Source organism: Pseudophryne corroboree, chromosome 2 (assembly GCF_028390025.1).
Source record: "Pseudophryne corroboree isolate aPseCor3 chromosome 2, aPseCor3.hap2, whole genome shotgun sequence".
Classification (NCBI taxonomy): domain Eukaryota; kingdom Metazoa; phylum Chordata; class Amphibia; order Anura; family Myobatrachidae; genus Pseudophryne; species Pseudophryne corroboree.
In genome coordinates, this window is record NC_086445.1 from 987293927 (window position 1) to 987315403 (window position 21477).

General features: G+C 45.0%; 1 protein-coding gene across 11 annotated transcripts in view; it reads left to right on the forward strand.

Annotated features, from left to right (window-relative positions):
- The window catches only part of TIAM1 (TIAM Rac1 associated GEF 1), a 482294-nt gene that overhangs the window by 268844 nt on the left and 191973 nt on the right, over positions 1-21477 (forward strand). Inside the window, exon 1 of one of the 11 annotated variants that reach the window (XM_063956408.1) lies at positions 3356-3454. The exons of the other annotated variants lie outside the window; for them this stretch is intronic. The gene's annotated coding sequence lies outside the window, so the exon portion shown is untranslated. Of the gene's footprint in view, positions 1-3355; positions 3455-21477 lie in introns of those variants that run through there. 11 annotated transcript variants of the gene reach the window in all.

Here is a 21477-nt window from a genome sequence, read left to right on the forward strand (position 1 = left end):
GTTGGATCTGTAGCACAATCCAACTTGCACATTCTGTGGCAGGCGTGCCACAGCCTAAATCTGTAAAGGCCCACTCCACAAGGAAGGTGGGCTCATCTTGGGCGGCTGCCCGAGGGGTCTCGGCATTACAACTTTGCCGAGCAGCTACGTGGTCAGGGGAGAACACGTTTGTAAAATTTTACAAATTTGATACTCTGGCTAAAGAGGACCTGGAGTTTTCTCATTCGGTGCTGCAGAGTCATCCGCACTCTCCCGCCCGTTTGGGAGCTTTGGTATAATCCCCATGGTCCTGACGGAGTCCCCAGCATCCACTAGGACGTTAGAGAAAATAAGAATTTACTTACCGATAATTCTATTTCTCATAGTCCGTAGTGGATGCTGGGCGCCCATCCCAAGTGCGGATTGTCTGCAATGCTTGTACATAGTTATTGTTACAAAATCGGGTTATTACTGTTGTTGTGAGCCATCTTTTCAGAGGCTACTTCGTTTGGTTATCATACTGTTAACTGGGTTCAGATCACAAGTTGTACGGTGTGATTGGTGTGGCTGGTATGAGTCTTACCCGGGATTCAAGATCCTTCCTTATTGTGTACGCTCGTCCGGGCACAGTACCTAACTGAGGCTTGGAGGAGGGTCATAGGGGGAGGAGCCAGTACGCACCATGTGACCTAAAAGCTTTTTTAGATGTGCCCTGTCTCCTGCGGAGCCCGCTATTCCCCATGGTCCTGACGGAGTCCCCAGCATCCACTACGGACTATGAGAAATAGAATTATCGGTAAGTAAATTCTTATTTTCTGTTGGATGAAATATTTGATCTATGGGGGAGACGTATCAAAGCTTGGAGAGAAGCTTCTAACTAATTTTTCAAACACAGCCTGTAAAGTGACAGGAGCTGGTTTGTTGGTACTTTTTCTCTCTCCAAGCTTTGATACATCTCCCACTTGTAAGTGATTGGCACTTTGCAAAATATCTGAGCTTGTCCGCCGAACTAATACGACATTACACCCGGCCCGTGACTTCTTTTTCTGAAGCCATGAGAAGCGATCCTTCATCTCAGACCATATACTGTTATCAGGTTTATCCTATAAGCCAGCGAGGACTCATAATTAATCTGAAGGCCACTTACCCTCACTGTTGATGCCACGTTCTCTTGTATGGTTTGTTGTCTGCCCTGCTTAGATGGCATAGAGTACAGCCCATGCATGCAGCAGTGTGAGTCCTGCCGAGGTAGGTAAGGCGCCTGGCCTCATTTAGTATTTCAGTCTAAGATGGAACAAAAAATATCTGTAGGTGGCTTTTTTGTTTTTGTGTGATCATTCCATGAGATTGACGTCAATATCGTTAAATATTACCAATCTACTTGTGTTCATATTTTTATTGACCTACCATGCGTTCCTTTACATATCATAATAGAGATGTCTTTATACCTCATTAGGACTTCGCTGGTTACAGTGCAGACGACAGTGGCTGTCAGTGTCCTATTCTTCAGTTTGCCGCACTTCCCTTGTTTCCAGTACCTATGGACTATGGCTTTAACAAACTGTTGCAGTTGAGCACATTAGTAGCAACCAGAAGTTTCAGCGGAGTTTAGTGCATATAGGTTTTTGGATGCCACCACGTCGCGTGCCAGGCGGCTTTGCGTCGGCATTGTTCCCGACCTCACAGCTCTGGAGAGAAGCTGTTTGTGATTAGTAGAACTATTCGATCCTTTGTGCACAATTACGCTGCACTTATTTGTCACTATAGTAGTGTAGTGTTCCCCCTAGGAATTTTTGAGGGCAGGGCGCCGGTCTGTGGGGGCACTTGTGCACGGGTCTGAAAACTGGGCGTGGCTATGCAAATTGGAGGCGTGGCTCCAATATGTCTTTAGAGAGGGCAGTGTGGCCCCAGCAGACGTCACTAAAGGGGGCGTGGGTGGCCGGCGGCATCACTAAAGGGGGGGCATGGTCGGACGGCAGCGTCACTAAAGGGGGGCGTGCTTAGCACGTACGGATGTGCTGGGCTTCCCCCAAGCTCTCTCCCGTAACGTGAATGGATGCTGTGCGCATGCGCACGGCATCTATACACGCTGGGAGAGCAGGAAGCGGGCAGGCTGTTTAGCAGGGTGCCGCAGAAAGAGCAGGATGGATTTTGCCTTAATAAAATCTGGCAGGGCGCGGCGCCCTGCTAAAACAGCCTAGCGTGAACACTAGTAGTGCATTGCAAGGTGCATGCCCACTTACCGGTCACCCCTATTATTATTATTATCAGTTATTTATATAGCACTCACATATTCCGCAGCGCTTTACAGAGCATATTTGCCCATTCACATCAGTCCCTGCCCCAGTGGAGCTTACAATCTATTTTCCCTACCACATGTACACACAAATTTACAGTTAGGAGTTGATTGGCTGGTGTGTTGTCACATTGCACTTATCACTGCTTTATCACTTCTCAGGCTTAATACATCTGCCCCTGAGTAAGAAGCAGGGATGGGGTGAGCAGCACAGGTTGGGGGTTTCTAGGGCATCCACAACCCAAGCACTGGCCCTGCTTGTACATATGGGCTTTAAAAGTATAGAAAATAAAAGTAGATTAAACTGAACTTTGTACTTGCATGAAAAGCACATGGTCACTCCCGTAGTTCCCTATTATATCCTACCAGGCGTTAACTCTTCTGAATGATGGAAGAAATTGACGTGAAATAAACGGTAGCATTGAATGTTTTTCTTTTTTAATTTTTTTTTTTTTTTAATAGTGTGTTGTGGTCAGTACTCAAGGGGAAGCCGAAAGTTCTGATTTTTCCATAAACTCTGGAAAAAAAGAAAATGCACACAATTTAATTTCTATCACATAATTTATTATTATTATTATTATTATTATTATTATTATTATTATGTTTATTATTATTATCATCGTTGTTCTTATGAGCAGTAGTGTTGGTATTATTATTTTGTGTTTGTTGTTGTTGTTGTTATGGTCAGAAACAGGTAAAATGTGTCACTTTGTCTTTGTTTATTCCGCATATGTGTGTGTTGGGGTCGGGCCCCTCTCTTGCCCTCTGTGCTGCTGCCTCTTCTTTTCTTTTTCCCCCTCCTAAATTGCAATCTTGTGGCACCAAGTTGTGATCCCCTCTGGCAATTACCCTGAGCAGCGGGTGGTCAGCACATTAGACTGAGAAGCCACAGGTTCCCACAGGCCAGGCTTGCCTGGTGTGACTGAATGCCAAAAGGCGAGTTAAACACTTAGAAAGAAGGAAGGAGGTTAAAAAAACCACAACAACGAAAAAAAAGAAAGAAAGAAAGAAATCCCATCACACAACACAACACGCCCAAATGGCCTGTCTCATCTTCATATGGAACTTGGTGATCCTCCCACATCCCTCAGCAGCACATTGCTACAGTTGTGAAAGCTGCTTCATTTGTGTGTCTGGGTGAGCAGCATGTGGAAGGGATACGGAGACACAGAACAATGGGTGAGTCCTCCTCTCTATATACTGATACAGTATGCGTCTCTGCTGGCTGCCCAGCTCCTGTGCAGAGTTTATTTGTGAGCAGAGACATGCTGCTTCTTGTTGTTCGCTAGCTACAAGTTCCTTCCTCTAAGCTGGCAGACGTGTGTGACACCTATAGTTTGTTGTCAGAAAATGCTACAGTGTTCGGCGTACATTCCGTCGATGGTCTGTATTAGAGTGGTGGGCTATTTCCTCCACGAAGAAGTTATCATGGCATGAGTGATCTGCACATTGATTCATTGCAGTGTCAGCTGGATGGATGTATCTCTGCTTCCCTTGTTTGTCCTTTTCATTTATTAAGCAACCTGTTTCACCGTCTGCGCATTCATTTCTTTTAACTCTGATTTTCATCTTGTGGTTTCCTGCGTTCTGCTGAAGTTGACTTTGGTGCAGAATTTGAAGTCAGTTACAGTTCTCCGGCTATAGCAGAATCCCCTATCCACGCGTTGTCTGTCCCTCGTGCACTGCTTAGTACATGTGCAAAATACAGAGTGAAATGTCTAAATTTGCACTTCGGCAGTGAAAGGATGGGGAACCCCTGCGGGCTGCGTTGCGTTACATGTTATAGTCGGGCTGCGCATTTGTGGTTTGGTTAGTCTTTTGATGGATTACTGTAAAGATGTAAACTCTGGATATTGTATGATGCTGTTGTGATGAGTTGTGCTGTTCGGAGTGACTGGTAATACTGACAGATGACTGTTCTGAGCTGTAACGTGACAAGTTGCACAGTAAGTTTGTGATGTGTCAGTGCAGTTATTGTATAGTGGTTGTAAATAAACTATTATTTTATGGAACAGGGAGATTTGGTGACAGTGCAGAACTTGTCTTGTGGAGGTGACCTTCTTCAGGGGTCTCTGTACTGTCTCTTCCTCTTGTACTTCATCTTTGTTTGGAATTTATATCCCATCCCCCTTCCTCTGTCCAATGTCTTCTGGTGAGGCTTCATTTGCAGGATAGACTCAGCTGAGGGTTTACAAGTGGTCTTGTGGTTTTTATCACTTTTTTTGTTTTTGTTTTGTTCTCCGTTCCCCACCTAGAAGATGTCAATAGACAGACTGAGATTCATAACTTAATGGGCTTCTGCCAAACAGCCGAAGCTCCAGGCAGTTTATCCTGCTCCGCATTTTATATCCCAATATTAACTACAAGTACTTCCATTTCCAAGCCAATTTTACTGTTTTTATTAAAATAGGTCTCCTATCGAACAGTACGTTAATTAAAAGGAAAAAAATATTATTCATTTGACTGAAGCGTAGGTCCAGGAACTATCCCCCAGACTTAATCTGGGTCACGGAAAGAAAGGTTATGACCCTTGGTCTGGGATATTTCCCCTGATGTATATAAACAAGCCATCATTGTTAGCACTGTGTCACACGGGTGCTGGGTTGAATGCGATACATTTCAGGAAATCTCGGTTTAATAAACCTTATGTGATGGAAAATGGTTTCTGCAGAACTTTTTTTTTTGGGTGGGTGGCGGGGGGGGGGAGGGCCTTAATATTTTATATTGATGATATTGCTACATGAGAATTAGATTGTAAGCTCTTTGGCACGGAGAATACTTACCTATTGTGCTCATATATTGGTAGTTGCTTATCTATTTATATCTTTTTGGTAATTTTTGTGTATATATATATATATATGTGTGTGTGTATATATATATATCTATCTTTATATATGTAATATATGTGTGTGTAGATGATAGTGTATGTATTATATAGCTAGCAACCCTTTGTATGGTCTTGGTTGAGCAATGTGATGAAGCTGAGCAGCCACTGTACAGTATTGGATTAGATTCAGGGTATTTCTGATTACAGAGATTGACTGTTGGTAGTTTAGTTTCCTTTCCCAGTCCCCTGCATTGTACTCTGTGGGGTGCCCTGTGCTCCGGAGATAACATGGCAATTTATCTGTCATTGACTTTAATCATGCTGACAGCATCAAACACAAGCCGAGGTGTCTAAAGACACAATAGAATAAGATTATTTCCCTCAGTCCTGTATCCTGCATAATGAGACAGTGATCGGCGTCTCCCGAAACCTCGCCACGTGACCGCGCATTGTTCATTTGCTGGGTGATTAGTGCAGTTTCTCCGGTGAGAGGATGGTTTGACCTTGGAACCTTTCCACAAGGTTTCCCGATGGAGAATAAAAAAGGTTATTACAGGAACGCAGGATGCAGTAATTACCAAGAAAACCAGTCTGAGTGGGACAGTCGGGTGCCTTTGGCCCATGAAATTGTTTAATCAGACGACGATCGAGACTTGAATGTGTTTTTGTTTGAGTTTTATGTGGATCCAGAAATAAAGGACTTTATATTTATTATTTTAAAAGGGGTCCATTTGACTTTCAGCGAGTGGAATTTCACATCTTCTTAGAGATCTTAGTTTTTCCCCTATAGATATTTTGTAAGACCTATATTTCTAATATGTAGAAATGGCACCGCACGTTCACAGAGAGACGTTAATGGCTGTGTAAGCCATAAAGTCGTCTTTCACTGGCGTGTTACATTCCAGAGGACATCTAACTATATTTGGTCTGTTGTACTTGCCATAGTACCCTTACTGGATTTGCCTACAGAGCTGGTTTTAGCTTCCAAATTATTAACTGGCATCCATACCCCAATGCCTGAGCTAAAACTATTGCTGGGGCCATTTTGCTTCAACCCACTTCATAGCATGCTACTGGAGTTTCTCTTCTGGACCATTAAGGACTGATGGACTGCGTCCACCACCATCGTTATCACCTCTGAAGGCAGCCCGTGTTGCAACCAGTGAATACGAGGCATACAATAGGATTGTGGCTGAATATATTTGGGGTGTAAAGAAAACACCTATTTTTATTGTCTGTTATTTATATTAGTGATTGGTTTGGGCTTCTATTAGCTAATATATCAAGTTAGCAAGTAATAATCTGACCATACAGACCTTCTGTTGTGGTGGAATAAAGTAAAATCCTGGCCCTGTGCCCTCTTTGCCCTACCTTAAGGGGTAGATTTACTAAAGCTTCTAAAGCGGACAAGTGGATGTATTGCCTTTAGCATCCAATCAGATTGTCATTTGTTTTCTAGGATGTAAGAAAGAATTGGTATCTTGATTCTGATTGGTTGCTCTGGGAACATTTTTAGAAACGTTAGTACAGTATGTCTACCCCTAAGTGTCCCTGACGATGGTACCAATACACTGGGGTGGAGAAATGGACAACCTGGAAATTCTGAGTGCCAGTCTGTCAATGCATCCATAGACTTCTGATGGAACTGGTGTGAAATTTGGTAGCCATATTTTCGTTTAGGATAAAGATGTCGGGACATGGTAAACAATTAGGATGTAAGATGTGAAAGTAACTTCTGTATGGAGCTATTCCTGGTTCTGAGCAAGGGCTGCTAGGTCAGATATAGCCAAATGCATCATCAGAGGGACGGCTATGAAGAATAATGATTCGTTGGTATCTAGAGAGGTTCTGCAAGGGCAGGAACTTCATATTATGCTCAGACCTTTAAAAAATAAATAAATTATATATTTATATCTATATATTTATATTTATATATATATATCTATATATATATATATATATATATATATATCCGTCTATATATATATATATATATATATATATATATATATATATATATATATATATATATATATTGTACTCTTCCTTAATTACTGGCACTAGATGCAACCGCTGTGAATATAGATGACCCAGGTCACGTTCCAGAGATCAGAGATATACATTTGTTTCAGCCGTGTTGGATCGTGTGGTGTCAGTTCATTTTTCAGAAGTGTGGGATTCGGGTTTATAAACAACAAATGGTGACAGAGAACCGGAGACTTCAGTTACTTGGGAAGAATAATAAACAAAGCCGGTATCGCTTTTCAGGGGGCGTTCGCATTAATGTTATGAGTGGCTGTGACCTATGTCTCTCTAGAGCAGGGGATCCGCTTTCAGAATGTTGCTTCAGGCACCACCATTGGATTAGCTGACACCTGGGAATACCTGTGATCCTGGTGCATTTCCATCCAGCAGTATCCACGCCTGAGAAGGTCTCCTGGTGATGCAGCCACTGTGCACATCACGGCGAGGTTGCTTCTTGCATGTATTACTGTAACCTAAACTTCATCATACTGTACAGTTGTTGATTTCTTTTTTTTTTTGGGGGGGAGAGAACCATTCTCAATTTTTGCTTTAACTACTATACACATGTTTTACCCCCTTAGCTACCCTTGATGTATTCTCCATGTGAATCTGCCTGGGGTTTTGGGTTTATAATCTAATTAGAGTTTGAGTTAGGTGAAGAAAGATGATTGGATAAGAGTTTACTTGGGGAGCTGAGTAGGTGGCAGCTATTGGTGAGGTGAGTGGTGAGAACCCCATTGGAGTGTTAACCCCACTTTCTTACTGAGGAAGACCATGCATATTGATTACAGGTTTTTTTTTTGATGATTTCGCCACTAGGTGGCACTCTTGTTAATGGATGACCTTTCATTCTCAGTATTTTGATGTATCTTAGTAGCTGAAGCATTTAGAGATTTCAGGCTGGCTGTACAGACAAAGATCCTGATTCACAGTTGCCTACATCTGCGGTAACATTGCGCTCTCACACAGCGGCAAATTTCCACTTGTGTTGGCCGCGTCCATGGGGATGCACACTGCCCCTATACGTCAGCTTGTGAGTGCAGCCCTCATCACTGTCAACAGCGTTTACCTCAGCCTTATCCTTGGTGCAGTAGGTCCATCTGAAGGCAACGGATCTCTGAGTTCGCTCTCCTCCGAGTAGCATGCAGTTCTGACAAAATCCCATGACAGACTATAAGGGGGGAATTCAAATGTTTGAAAAGTCGGTTGGGTGTCTGTTTTTTTCCTGTCTATTAGATAGGAAAAAACAGACACCCAACTGACTTTTCAAACAATTGAATATCCCCTTAAGTGTGACATCCCGACTACACCCATTTATCCGCAAGTGGGGATGCAGCTGACTTCCTTGCTGCTCTGAGTAGCCCATAGATCTATGGAGATGCTCTTGTTTGCTTCGGACACTTGACACTACAAAACAAATCTCAGATGTGATTCTGAATCAGGCACAAATCTGGCTTTGTTGAATATTTTTGAAAAATTATTGGGAAAAAAGACTGTTGAAAAAAATAAGAAAGCGTTATTTCCTTTATGTTTTTGCGCTGCTTGCCTGTTGGCAGTAAGTAATGCTTTTCTAGATCAACAATTTATAGAAAAACAATGTTCAGTTACTGAGAGGGAACGGTCATTATATCTCATTATGTTCATAGTAGGGCTGATTCTTCTTTTTCAAAACATCATGGGCGCCCCAAGGGCCAACTTTTTAAAACTGCAATAACTAAAATACTGAGCCCTTACAGGATTATTCCAATGCTGTGCATGGAACATAGACACCAGACTCTAAATAGTAATTCGGATACATGTTGCACAGGCCTCTGAGTGTTGGGTGGGTTTCAAAGATGCCTCAAGTGAGTTTTCATCCACTCTGCAAACATCCGACTGCTGCGTATTTCACATCAAGTGTCTGGGTGGTATGGGCGGATTGCAATTTGTTAGTAAATGCCTGGTATACATTGTGGGATCCGGTCTGAAGATCGACAGTGTCTAGGTCGACAATGTTTAGGTCGACCACTATAGGTCGACAGTCACTAGGTCGACATGGATGGAAGGTCGACAGGGTTTCTAGGTCGACAGGTCTAAAGGTCGACATGAGTTTTTCACTTTTTTTTTTCTTTTTTTGAATTTTTTCATACTTAACGATCCACGTGGACTACGATTGGAACGGTAAAGTGTGCCGAGTGAAGCGGTAGCAGAGCGAAGGCACCGTGCCCGAAGCATGGCGAGCGAAGCGGTGCACTAATTTGGGATCCCGGTCACTCTACGAAGAAAACGACACCCAAAAAAAAAAAAAATCCTCATGTCGACCTTTAGACATGTCGACCTAGAAACCCGGTCGACCTTCCATCCATGTCGACCTAGTGGCTGTCGACCTATAGTGGTCGACCTAGACATTGTCGACCTAGACACTGTCGATTTGATGAACCACACCCATACATTGTACAGTCAGTCTCTTTAGCATTGGCCTGTTTGTGACAGTCTTATTTGCATGAGCAGAGTTAAACTCTCCATTTATCCCTTGCCCAAGCAGTCTCTCCGGCATGTTTTGCTTGGGATAGTCACTGTTGCACTAGCACAGTCTCTGCCTTGCTCAAGTGGTTTCTCGTGCGTGATCTCTTTTGAATTAGTCTCTATATTCACTCTCTTGTATGAGCACAGTCTCTGTCTTCCACAAATTGGCAGTCTCTCTCCCTTGCTCTGGGAAGTCTCTGTGGGCTGACAGAGAAGTAAGTCTTCATGACAACCCTTCTCCCGGGTATAATACGATAGGAGCGCACTTTAAAAAAAAATAAAAAAATGTTTGGGGGTGCTCCCATTACCTCACACCCATATGACTGCAGTATTCCATGCATGGACATGGTATGGGGCTGCGCCGGCTCTTGTGGAACTGGCTCCTATGTAGCAAACTGCCAGATGTACTAAGCATGTAGTGGAGAGTGGTAAAGTACCCACCAATCCGCTCCTAACTGTCATTTTTCAAATACAGGCCCAGATTTATCAAGCCTTGGAGAGTGATAAATTGCATGGTGATAAAGTACTAGCCAATCAGCTCCTAACTGTCATTTTTAGAACACAGCCTGTGACATGACAGTTAGGAGCGGATTGGCTGATACTTTATCACCGTGCTATTTATCACTCTCCATGGCTTGATAAATGGGGGCCACAGTCTGCGACGTGGCAGTTAGGAGCTGATTGGCTGGTACTTTATCACTCTCCACTGTATCACTTTTTAAGGCTTAGTACATCTGGCCCTATGTTATTAAGGTAACCTATATGCTGGATAGATTTGGCAGTACTATACACGCAAAGGCCCCCTTGCAAGTTTCCTCAGTTTTTTGTGGTGAAGATGTCCTCAGGAAGCTTGACAGACATCTAGCACCAGACTTAATGGGAACCGTATAAACAAGACCGCAAAACAAGGGTGGAGGCAGAAGTTCCCAGATCCTATGTATCCCTGGAAGATTGTTTTAGACTGGATACTGGGAATGCTGAAAGAACAGGCTTTGGCTCCTAGGGAGTCTGCTTGGGTGTGGTTCGTTTTATCGACAGTATCTAGGTCGACAATGTTTAGGTCGACCACTATAGGTCGACAGTCACTAGGTCGACATGGATGGAAGGTCGACAGGGTTTCTAGGTCGACATGTGCTAGGTCGACAGGTCTAAAGGTCGACATGAGGGAAAAAAAAATTTTGGTGTCGTTTTCTTCGTAGAGTGACCGGGATCCAAAATTAGTGCACCGCGTCCCCTCGGATGGCTCGCTTCGCTCGCCATGCTTCGGGGATGGTGCCTTTGCTCCGCTACCGCTTCGCTCGGCACACTTTACCGTTCCAATCGTAGTCCACGTGGATCGTTAAGTATGAAAAAATCCCCCCCCCTCCCAAAAAAGTGAAAAACTCATGTCGACCTTTAGACCTGTCGACCTAGCACATGTCGACCTAGAAACCCTGTCGACCTAGTGACTGTCGACCTATAGTGGTCAACCTAAACATTGTCGACCTAGACACTGTCGATCTTCAGACCGTATCCCGTCTGCTTGTGCACGGTCTCTAGCAGACAAGGGGTAAACGAAAGTGGGACACCTAAAACAGAACCCTATGGCCTGCATCAGGCATGGTCACCTCAGCTATGGTAATAATATGCTGCAGGGCACCAAACCTAAACCACATTTTTCTCCTGACTGAACAGGAGGAGGAGGGAGGTAGAATATCCTGTGCGGCAGGGTCAGGCCATTAGCAATACAGATCAGTGGGCAGGGAAGCTGCATTGAGAAACCCTACATGTTGCCACACGCAGGCTGCATGACCTGTATTTGTATCCCTGGGTTGTGCCTGACAGACATTGATAGACTCCCTTCCACACACAATGCAAACACTGCCAGCTGTATCCACAAATGCACTCACAATGATTTGCGGTTTACTGAGGAAAACACAAAACAGAACACTTTCTAATAGACACCAGAGCCCTGGTGCGCATTGTGTCTTTGCTCCTTTTATATGTGTGGATTATTGCCGGGAAGGAAGAGCCTGGTTAGAGACTTGCGCTATTAGTATTTAGAGGAGCGCTACCGCATGGAAAGGGGTATAAAGGATTTATACTTGCTGCACGGGTATAAATAGCAGTACCACGATTATTACCTGCAAAATACTGAGGTCATTTCACCTGCTTATTTTGAAAGCAATCTGGGCTCTGTGTTCGTGTTATGAGTAAAATAAGGGTAGTAAGGGTCTGGTCCAGAGATGTATGCTGATTCATTTCCAGCTGCGAATCTGTATGCAGCGGCAGTGTGAAAATATGCCAATGTCATTGCCGTCTGGATTAGTAGTGAGATGGCCACCGGCTGCCTTGCAAATCCTAGCGGCTGCATATAAATATGCAGCATCCGTCCCAGATCAGTGGATTATTGGTGTCCAGAGTAATCCCTATTGTTGAGCAGCCTGGCCGCAGGTAGTGAGGTGGTTACGTCACGTTTCTTCTCCATGCTCCCTACAACAGGCCCTAATCCTCAGTTTCTGCCACCCTGATGCTTTTTTCAATGTCCTGTCACCTGACGCAGAAATGTTTATATACCATGTACTTTTCCTAGGATTGGGTATGCATGACCATCGAGATGGCCGGAAGGGGGGAGCGCAACAAGCACCTTGCACTGATCGCTGCGCTCGCCACTAGTGGGAATAGTCCCTGCTAGTCGGCATGCCAAGTTGGTGGGATGTAGGGGTCACATAACTACATCCCCTTTTCCTACATTGATTTGTACTGTAAGTCATTGTTTTCTTGTTTTGCTCATTTGTTTATGTACTTTGTTAGGTGCTGCAGAACCCTTGTGGCACCATATAAATAAACAATGTCAGTGTTGTCTGGATGCCGCTTTAGTTTCTATTTAGATGAAGCAAGAACTCTGTGTCATACACACAAATGAAGCTGCCATTTGATGGGCTGAATCCATATTAACATGCGGTCTGTAGGCCGACATAACAACCGCCCACAATGGCTGCCTCTAGTGTCGGCTACACACAGTAGACACAGTCATTTTGAGTGAATATTGATTCACTAGGGTCTAGTGGGAACTGGGCAAGGCAAAACACCTCAGTCATGTCCCCCGTCCCTAGTGAATTGCTTAGTTACTTTCTATTTAACAATGGCTGCCTCTGGTGTGTGTAGCTTACATACTGCAGTTGTATGTAAGTTAAGGGTTGTGTCTTTTGCCACTATATACTGTTGTAGACATTTACGCTGTGCGGTCTCCATGTTCTTTGACACCACACATTTGTTGAGGTTTCTTATAATAAATAGTTTTTCCTGTTTTGCACATACTTTGTTACATTATTGGCCAACATCCCGTAATCCCGTTTTCAAGGTCTCTCTATAGAGAATTATGTGCACACATCTGATGTTTCTGGCTCACAAAACTGTAAGGTCCCCATAGCAGTCAGATCTGCTCTCTCCGCCTGACGGCAGAACGTTTAGATATGCCCAGATAAGATCACACAAATCAATACCCAGATCCTACATGGCTATGTACAACTGCACTGTTCCGGTCAGGCTACAAAGCCATACTAAGGGGCCCATTTATCAACAAGTTTTAGCTATATAAAACTTGTTGCGTATGATAAATGGTGTTCCAGTCAATCAGCTCTCAACTGTTATTTTTTTCGAAAACGTGACAGGAGCTGATTGGCTAGAGCACCATGTATCATACGGAACAGGTTTTAAATTGCTAAAAGTATTTGATAAATGGGCCCTTAAATGAGTTATGGGGCCAACCAGCAGATAATTGTATTATCAGCATAATATTAGGTTGGGGTTAGGCTGTGTGGGTGAGGGTTAAGGTAGGGTTAGGCTGCGGGAGGAGGTTAGGGGTAGGCTGCAGGGGGGTCGAGGAGTTCGTTCTAGGCAGCGGGGAGGGGCACTTAGGGTTAGGCACCGCCTGGGAGGGTTAGGGTCAGGCTCAGGTTTCGGCACCACTGGGGAGGGATAGGCAGCTGAAGGGGCATAGGTTCAGACTGCGGTTTGGGGATTAGGGCTAGTGTTTTTACCACCTTGGTATCTGGATTCTGAGCTACGGGATACCACTGTCGATATTTTGACTGTCGGCATCCTGATACCATGCCCATGTATGTATGTATGTATGTATGTATGTATGTATATATGGTGAGCTCAGGGGCGGATTGGGATGCTGGGGCACCAGGACAATTCCTGGTTGGCTGGTCCCTTTGTCCCATCAGTGGCCGTGCATCCCCCCAATACCAGGCCAGCGCTCCGGTCGACAGCATTAGCTGACTGAGCCTGCCACTGGGCGTGGCTTTGTTCAGAGGAGGTGTGCCGCAGTTCCACAGAGTCGGCGGGCGCTAGGACCGTAGCGGCTCTAATAACCATGTGGTCCTGCAGACCCGGCGTTCACTGTTTGCGGAGCAGGGTCGCCCGTAGAACGTTGTGCAGCCAATGCCTGGTGCCTGCTCCCGAGTCAGTCCTGGCTCCTTCAGTGAGGCCCTTCTGATCCTTCCCTGCACTGACCTCCGCTGCAGCCTCCCTCCACTCCCGTCATTTCTACACTCCACACTGTGGAGCAAGAAGCTGTGGCAGCAGACACACCAGGTGATACAGAGAGGGAGACAGTGACAGGGCACTGACCCCACTACGGTGTGGCATAGTGGCAGTGCTGCTTAATGTGCATGGGGTGTTACTACTCTATGGGCAATATGTCTATGGGGCACTACTACGATTGTGTGGGCAATACAGGTGTATAATATGAATATGGAGTGATACGGGGTGGTGTAATGTGTATAAGGAGCAATATGGTGCTGTGTAATGTGAATACGGAGTGATACGGTGCAGTGTAATGTGTATAAGAAGCAGTGCGGTGTAATGTGAATACGGAGCTATACTGTGTTGTAATGTGTATACGGAATGATACGGTGCGGTGTAATGTGAATGTGGAGCGATACGGTGTAATGTGTATAAGGAGCGATACGGTGCGGTGTAATGTGAATAAGGAGCGATACTGTGTGGTGTAATGTGTATAAGGAGCAATACTGTGTGGTATAATGTGAATAACGGACACTACTCTCTGACATAACGGAGAGGGGAGCTGGGTCAGTGGTGGAGCTAGGGGGCAGCAGCCAAAATTTTCCATAGGGCATCAAATTGGTTAGGGCCGGCTCTGACTGCGCTATCAGCCCAGGTGATCTGTGTATGTTTGGTGCTGCTGCTGAGGGAATGTCAGCAGATGGTGCACACGACTGAGCAGAAGGAGCAGTAGGCACAAACCAGAAGTTGTCATGGCTCCGGCTACCGGGTCCTATCGGGTGCCATTAGCTTGGGAGCAGGGCCAGGCTGTGTAGAGGAGGCCGGTGGTTGTCCCAGAACACAGGGACTGCACTGGTATGTGTAACAGTATGGTGCATAGACTTGCTATAATAGTGTGCTAAAAGGCATGCCTGGTATAACTAGTACAGATAGAGGCATTGGTATGTGTAATAATGTGATGGAGCAGTGTTTTTATTTTTTCCCCTGTGGAGGCCAATGTGCTTTTTATTTTTTGCAAAGTTTTTTGTCTGCACATGCCTCTGAGTTTCACCGTGCACGCGTCCCGATGGAGTTTGTGCAGAGTTGTAGTACAGATTCATATGCATGCAGTCGTGTATTAGAAATGTATGGGAATTCCTAGGTGGTTACAGGGGGTTGGCTAATAACACACAGATGTATCATAGTGCAAGTGTGTTGCTGAGCGTGGTTGCGTACGGAGACACTGAATCGATGACCATACTTGGATAATCTGCACCTAGCATAGGGCTGGTGAAAGTTTCAATGCTGTGACTGATGGTGGCATAAAAAGATGCACAAAGCATGATTGCAGCATTTGTACACACGGACAGTGGGTGTCTCACTCCTTGCACATTTGGTTGCATGAATGTACACCAGGGAAGTGTATTATAGCGTCATTAGCATGCTGCAGCAAAAGATGCAAGCAAGGCCACAACTGCATCCAGCTTAGAATCAGGAGTGATCCCACCCCTTTGGCAGGCCACACCCCCTCAACAGACACCGCCCCCATTAGGACTGCCTCCATAAATTTCCCAGGCTGGTTTTCCATCCCAATCCGCCCCTGAGTGATCTTATGTCTGGCTGATACTTTTCACCCTCAGACAACTTTGACTTTACTGTACGGTTTCACCAAGACACCACCTCACTGCCACTCCACTTTGTATATTTGGCCTGGAAGATTCTGAGCAGTATATTATCAGAGTACTGGACACCTGCTTAGTAGCTGACGTATCTAATTAAGCTGGTTATTACATTAAGATGTAGGGTTGCATGGATGATTTTCGGTCTCTGCGACTTCATGCAATTAATCATTTAGGAAAACACATGGCGATTTAATTTCCTCCCATTAATTGATCAAGTGAAAAAAAAACCCCTTTCTGTGTTCTGTTCCATGAGCATTTCCTCTCTATACAGAGCATGGATGTGATTCAGCGCCTGAGGTTCATGTGAGGCGATGAAATTGCTGCATCGCATGATTTGAAGTTTATTTCAGACGTCAGCAAATTAAAATATTACTTCTTTAGCAGAGCACTTAGAGCAGGCCTGTCCAAACTGCGGCCCTCCAGCTGTTGTGAAACTACATATACCAGCATGCCTTGACCCAGTTTTGCTGTCAGAGAATGCTAAAGCTGTGTCAGGGCATGCTGGGATGTGTAGTTTCTCAACAGCTGGAGGGCCGCAGTTTGGACAGGCCTGACTTAGAGCTTCAAAGCGATTGATACCTGTTATATTATTCTCAGGAGATCGTACAACTAAAATTCGCCAATGTAGCTCACATATGCCGAGATGGTGCAGACAATACTTTACTTTTCCTTTGTTACTTTCTCAGACCCTTTTGGACTTGGTATTCGTTATACCAGTAATGCAAAATTAGAGATGGATTTTCTAAATAAAGCTAAAATAGAGCCAAATGAATGACACTTTACAAGCTGGTAATAAAATAAATATGAAAGCATCTGTAATAGTATATACTGTATATTCATGTTTTATTGTGGCTTTTTATTCCAGGTGTAAAGGAAATGAGTGCGCTTGCATTATTTCCCTTAATGGAATTGTAACTGCGCTAATCTTGGCAATGGGTGAATTTCTGGCTTGTTTTGCACCACATACACTTGGACAGGGGTATTTAACAAGCGTCCCTCCAGCTGCTGTGGAACTGCACAACCCAGCATGCCCTGCCACAGTTTTGCTAGCTGAATACCCCTGGAGTTGGATCTATAGAAGGCACAGCATACGCAGATTACTCTAGCTGTATGTATCTATATATGAAACATCTAAAACACCCAGATCCTCTTTATTACTTTGTAGAATGAGTAATTGTTTGGTACAGAGGAGAGATCATTGAGCTGTGGTCTGACCATAGAGTGCAGGGAAGTTGTGACTTTTGAAATCGGAAATGACATGTTACACAGCCCACGCAGGCCATTGTATGCCGGTCATGGTATACAGCACAGGCCAAATTGTATGCCGGTCATGGTATACAGCACAGGTCACTTGTATACCGGGTCATAATGATTTACAGCACAGGTCACTTTTATGCCGGGCATCATGATGTATAGAACAGGCCATTGTTTGCCGGTCATGATGATGTATAGCACAGGCCACTTGTATGCCGGTCATGATGATTTATAGCACAGGTCACTTGTATGCCGGTCATGAGTTATAGGGTTGTTTGTTCATAAAGAAAATGCGTCATCTTTCTCTTCATCTTTCCTGCCGCTCTCTCGTCATCTGTCCCACTGTCTTTCTCGTCATAGATCCCGCCGCTCTCTCTCTCTCATCCTGTTTCCTGATGTTCTCTCTCTTGTTATCTCTCCTGCTCGCTATTGTTCATCTTATCTACTGACACTCTATTTCATTCGTCATATCACCCACATCTTTTGTCATTCCTCCCTCTCTCTCCTTGCTCTCCCTGTGCCCCTCCCCTCACTCTTTCTGGCTCCCCCCTGCCTCCTCTCTTTCTCTCTCCCCCCCCCTCCCCCAGGCCCCCCTCGCTCCTTCCTCGATCTCTGACTCTCCCCCCTCTCTTTTTTTTCGCTCTCTGACTCTCTCCCAGCCCACCCCTCTCTCCCAGCCTCCGCGCATGCTCTTACTCCTCCCTCCCTCTGACTCTCTCCCAACCCTTCCTTCCTCTCTCTCCACCCCCTCTCTCTCTCATTCTACCCCAGCTCCCCCCCCTCCCCCCTCGCCATCTCTCTGGCTCATCCCCAGCCCTCGCTCTCTTTCTCGCTCTCCCCCTGCCCCCTCTGTCCTGCACACTCCCTGAACTGCTCTCTCCTGCACACTTTCAGATTCTTCCCCATCCTTCTCTCTCTCTCTCTCTCTCTCTCTTGACCCGCCACCTCTCTCTCTCTCTCTTCCTTTCTGACTCCTCTATCTGAACAAGACACCTATATGTAGATGAAAGCCCCTGCATGGTAGCGCCTCAGGGTTTGGTTGTGAGCGTTCCATCATCTACACACATCCTCCCCTGACAGACACCTCTCTAGCTGGTCCTGTCTGTCGGTTCGGTTATTGTAGGAACACATGTCTGCAGATGATGATAAATTCCTGGGGTGACCGTTCCTCTTCTAAAGTAAATCATCCTCGCCCTGCAGAACCCTAAACCTTGTATCATTATGTATGTATAGGTTTCAGGCTATAGCTTCAGGGCTGGTGCTTTGTTACTGTAATTGTGCATTATACCGTAGTATTAGGTTGAGCATCGTGGGCCTAAATCTGAGTTGCATGGAACTTCCAATGTGGCTGCGTTTAGTGATTTGGGGCTGCATGTTTATAAATTCTGGTTTCATTGGATTTCCATAAAAGCAGATGATACTGTATCCGTCAGCGCTGATGAAGCGTGACTTTATATGCAGTTTATTATACTGTTGGGAGAGTGTTAAAACTTACTTGAAATGATGCACGTAGTGTTATATGCCACGTGCACTATTTAATTGTGCATTTAAAGAATTTTAAACATAACCTAAATCCTTTCGGCCTGTACTCAAGCCGTCCTACCATGATGATGTTCTAGAGTCATGTACTTATAATGTGTGCTGCTTTCTGTGCAGTAGCTACTGTATCACACTTCGTTTTGTCATTACTTCTGTGTGACCGGTCTGACAGCTGCTTTGTAACCTCCTGTAATAGATCCTAATTACCCGGCGTATTCAGACACTGCATTGCCAGTACCTGTCATAAGGTGAGCTGTAACTCCTTATGGGATGGTCAGCACCTGTTTATGAAGGAGCAGCGTGATGTTCTGCTGTGTAAGATGCCTGTGTGAGCACTCACATTGCAGCCGTTGGGATAAGAAGCAATGTAAGTAACAGTAAAGCCCAGTACTCACGGGCCGATCAAGGAGAGATGCGTGCTGAGCGAACCGCTCAGCACACATCTCTCCTGCCGCTCAGCACAGCGCGATCTGTGCTGAGCGTGCGGGGGGAGACGGGGGGGCCGCTCACTTCACCCAGCGGGTGAAGTGAGCGACCCGCTAGATTGGCCTGCATGCAGGCCAATCTAGCAGCGGCGATAGCGATGTGCGGGGCCGCGCATCGCTATCGCCGAGGGGGCTACACACGGAGCGATCCTGCCGATATTCTAAGCAATCTAGTCAGATTGCTTAGAATATCGCTCCGTGAGTACCCCCCTTTAGGGATAATTGTAGATCACATCGCAGGATGTCTCGGGAGCTACTCGCTAATCTTGTGGTTGGACGGCTCCCGCAGCAATCACAGCCAAGTCCTGCCATGTCATTGGCTGCAATCGCAGACTGAGGCTTTACTAAATTTACTCCAGAAGTCCTAAGAGAGACTCGCGTTGCAGATATGTCTCGCTGCGCCCGTCGCCTTGCACTGCTCGACCGATCTTTGATCAAGTAAGAAGAGACCAAGAGGGGTGCAATGATGTAAGATTAGGAATCTGGCCCTGACTAGGATTTGTTTTGCCTGATCATGATCCTGTACAGTGACTGGGTTTAGGATTACTATGGCTTTTTATACTGTGAACATGGTGACCTGCTGAAATTATTCTCACATGATAACACACTGGATGGGGAAATGTCTCTCTGGTTTACATTAATAGACTAGTCACTAGTGTATAAACTCTAATGTACAGTACTGGGCAAAAGTTTTAGGCAGGCGTGGAAAAAATGCTTTGAATAGAAGTGTTAATGGTTTAATTTTATCAATTAACAAAATGCAAAGTGAATGAACAAAATAAACCTCTAAATCACATCAATCTTTGGTGTGACCACCCTTTGCCAACAAAATAACATCCATTCTTCTAGATACACTTGCACGCAGTTTTTGAAGGAACTCTGCAGGTAGGTTGTTCCAAACATCTTGGAGAAATAACCACAGATCTTTTGTGGATGTAGGCTTGCTCAAATCGTTCTGTCTCTTTATGTAATTCCAGGCAGACTCAACATTGTTGAGATCAGGGCTCTGTGGGGGCCATATCATCACTTCCAGGTTTCCTTGTTCTTCTTTACTCTGAAGATAGCTCTTAATGCTATTGGCTGTATGTTTGGGGTCATTGTCCTGTTGCAGAAATGATTTGGAGCCAATAAGACACCTCCCTGATGGTATTGCAGGATGGCTAAGTACCTGTCTGTTCCTGCTTACTAGGTCATAAATCTGAAAGTCAGATCTTCGCTGGGATGGCTCCTATCAGATGAGCTGTCCTAGGAGGTAAGTATTCACTCATACCGGTGTTATAAGAAGTCTCTATGTATGAGGTGTTATAAGAGGTCTGTATTGCATAATATATCTGATACATGGTACATACTGCTCTCAAGCTGATATCACATTAATTCCAACATTTTGGGGGGATTGCAATTTGCTCTGGTAATCTTGGAGCTGTTGATATCGCCCCACTGCGTATTCAATTAAGGCCATTTTCACCCGGTTTTAAGGGAAATTTCACCTTTTTTTGGAGTGAAAAGGCATTGGCGAAAAATGCCTCAAAATCAGCGAAAACGGCCCGTGTTTTCACCAGCACAGGTGAGAGGACATGGATTCGCCAATCCACATGTTTTTTGCTCCTGTTGAATTTTTAGCCTAGGCAAAAAAACGGCCCTGCTATTGAATAGAAACAAAATGGATGTGGCACCACGTGGCGCTAGGTTTATACCCTCAAAATAAAGGACCTTACACAATGGTGTCTGATTTGTTCTCATAGATGGTAAGGTTCATATGATGCATACAGATTTCTAGAATGCAAAAGAACACACAAACATAGTGCAACTCTGTTTTAACACCAAAAACACTTCAATCTGTATGGTCCCACTCACATAAGGCGGTTTTAATATTGCATGTAGATAGTCAAGGATGATGAAATGGCCACTGTACTCAGTGGGACGAGACTCCTTAATGGATGACTTAGAAAGAAACAGCTGAGGTTTCTATGTCCGTTCCTGATGTAGAAGGACCTTCGCCTGCATCTCCTGCTAGCTCCTGTCCCACGTTGTGCGACGCGCCCGCCGCAGCTTGACTTGCTGATTGCTGATCTTGCGAAATCCCAACGACTGCTGGTGAATCTGTGGAGTGATACTGAATACTTTACCAGCCCCAGGGATCACAAAATGGCAATAGCACAACGTGGGACAGGAGCTAGCAGGAGATGCAGGCGAAGGTCCTTCTACATCAGGAACGGACATAGAAACCTCAGCGGTTTCTTTCTAAGTCATCCATTAAGGAGTCTCGTCCCACTGAGTACAGTGGCCATTTCATCATCCTTGACTATCTACATGCAATATTAAAACCGCCTTATGTGAGTGGGACCATACAGATTGAAGTGTTTTTGGTGTTAAAACAGAGTTGCACTATGTTTG